Source organism: Pithys albifrons, chromosome Z (genome assembly GCF_047495875.1).
Source record: "Pithys albifrons albifrons isolate INPA30051 chromosome Z, PitAlb_v1, whole genome shotgun sequence".
Lineage (NCBI taxonomy): Eukaryota > Metazoa > Chordata > Aves > Passeriformes > Thamnophilidae > Pithys > Pithys albifrons.
In genome coordinates, this window is record NC_092497.1 from 44295920 (window position 1) to 44298130 (window position 2211).

Consider the following 2211-nt stretch of genomic DNA (forward strand, 5'->3'; position numbering starts at 1 on the left):
AAAACACCACACACTGTTACAAGGACTAATAGCATTCATGATAAGTTTACAGCATTGGACATCTGTGAAGTGATATGAAACTAAGCTTTTGCCTTTCTTATTCCCATTAGTGCTTTAAGGCAAATCTTAATGATGTATTATAATCAAGAAAAGGAGCTCCTTGACAATAAAAAAATTCATTTAATATTTATTGCATATATTATAGCTATAAATAGATAGACCTTGTTCACACATACACATCGACAATGGCTCAGATGAGGAAGGAAGAACTGGTGCATCTCTGATTAGAATTTGTAATAAGGACAAATTCATTATTTAGTTTTACTGCACAGAGATGTTTTGTGTGATTTTTAAAACACAAGACCTCAGAAAATTTTACAGAAGACATCTTTGTACTTCCAAAACATATAAATTAGCTTTTAGGAAGACAAAAACAAGATAAGATGATCTGTCTATGTTGAAGCAGTACAAAATCCAAAGAAAAACCACAGATTCAATGGAAACCAGAGTCAGTAAGTAACTTGAGGTTAAAAATGAGGATGAGGATAGAAGAAGACAAGATAACATCTATTAGATTAACTACCCTTCTCCAAAGACTGTGCTTTTCAGGTTTAGTCACCAAAGGCCACAGACTTTTTCACCAATAGCTGCTAAATATAGACATATAATAACCCATTTCAAAGGAAGAAAAAGAAAAAAATGGGTGTTTATCAAAGGACACTTTGAAACTAAAGGAAACTGCAAGCAAGCATTATGGAAGTGCCTTAAATCTTACAGTTCAGCCAACTTGATGAGTAACAGAACTGGGATTTGGGTTTCATAATATTAATAAACCTTGTCATGTGCCTCAGTCCTTGTGAGGCCTTTTTTTGGATTGGTTAATTTGGGCTTCATTTGAATTGAAAAATATTTACATAACTCCTGCCTGCCATTGTCTCTCAGGTCTGAACAGATTAGTATTGTCCATCTCATCCTACTCAAAATGACAAAATTACCCAATGGCCAAGCATCCCCTACATTAGCTGTGTGTTTGGGCTCTGAGAATCATCTGTCTACTGCCTAAGAAGTTTTCAACTTAATTTGAGTCATTTGTCTATGCATTGTCACATGGATTTTCATGTAAAAGAAAGAAATCCTTCTGTACACAGAGGATAAGTACATTTAAATGAATTATGGTATTACTAAATTGATGAGGCAACCACATAGTTAGTTTAGAAAATAACCTATTGGAAGCACATAAAACTGAGTAAATCACAAACTGATGAAGAAGTCCCACCAGTAACTCTGCTGCAGTAACACCTCACTCCCCTGGCACATAATTTAGATGTGGTAACTTACCAAATCAAACTCTCTGACAGAGGAAAGTTGCTCTCAGGCTGTGGATCATCAGAACAGTGGAGATTCAAGATGCAGGAAAATGAGCAGATGTTTGGATCTATTGATATTATTGTAATATTAACAATTCTCAACAGAATTTGCATGGTTTGGATTGTAAGTATTAGTATTCTTCTAAGTGGGATGAGAAATAAATAGTTGTTGTGCTTTGACTATTAAAAACTAAACTGAGTGAATTTATTTGGAGCTACATATAAATTGTGGTCTTTGACTGACCATGAATCAGTGGTGCACATATTACTTTTATAATTCTGTGGAAGAATCTCATTGTTGACTGATCTGTCTTTATATTTACATTCTGACACTTCTATGTGGAGAGGAATTATATGAGGGAAATTGCATGCCATTTTTGACACGTACACTGGAGACCAGTATGAAGACTATATATTACCTATAAAAGCACATTTCAGCTTTGTTCTAGAAGGACAACATGCTGAGATTTAGTTTCCCCCTTGAGTTGTAGTCTTGCAAGTAACTATTTCTAGTTATGTCCAGCTGTGACAAAGGTAAACTTCACTTCATTAGGCACTAAGTTAACACTGGAAGTTGATAGGGGTCTGCAAGTTAGGTGTTTGCAATGAATTCAGATCAGAGAGGCTTTTGGGTGTTCTGATCATTGCTTTCAGAACTCAGTCTGTAAGGTTGGTGCTTTCATACTGATACTTCTATCACACAGGGATTTAATTTCCTTCCTTAGCCATCTAATGTATGAAGAACAAACTAAACAGGTTCAGTGGAAAGTAAGGACCCCTGCAGTGTGCATTTTAGATAGCAAAAATATGAAACCTTTTTTCCAAATATCCAATCTACCTGGTA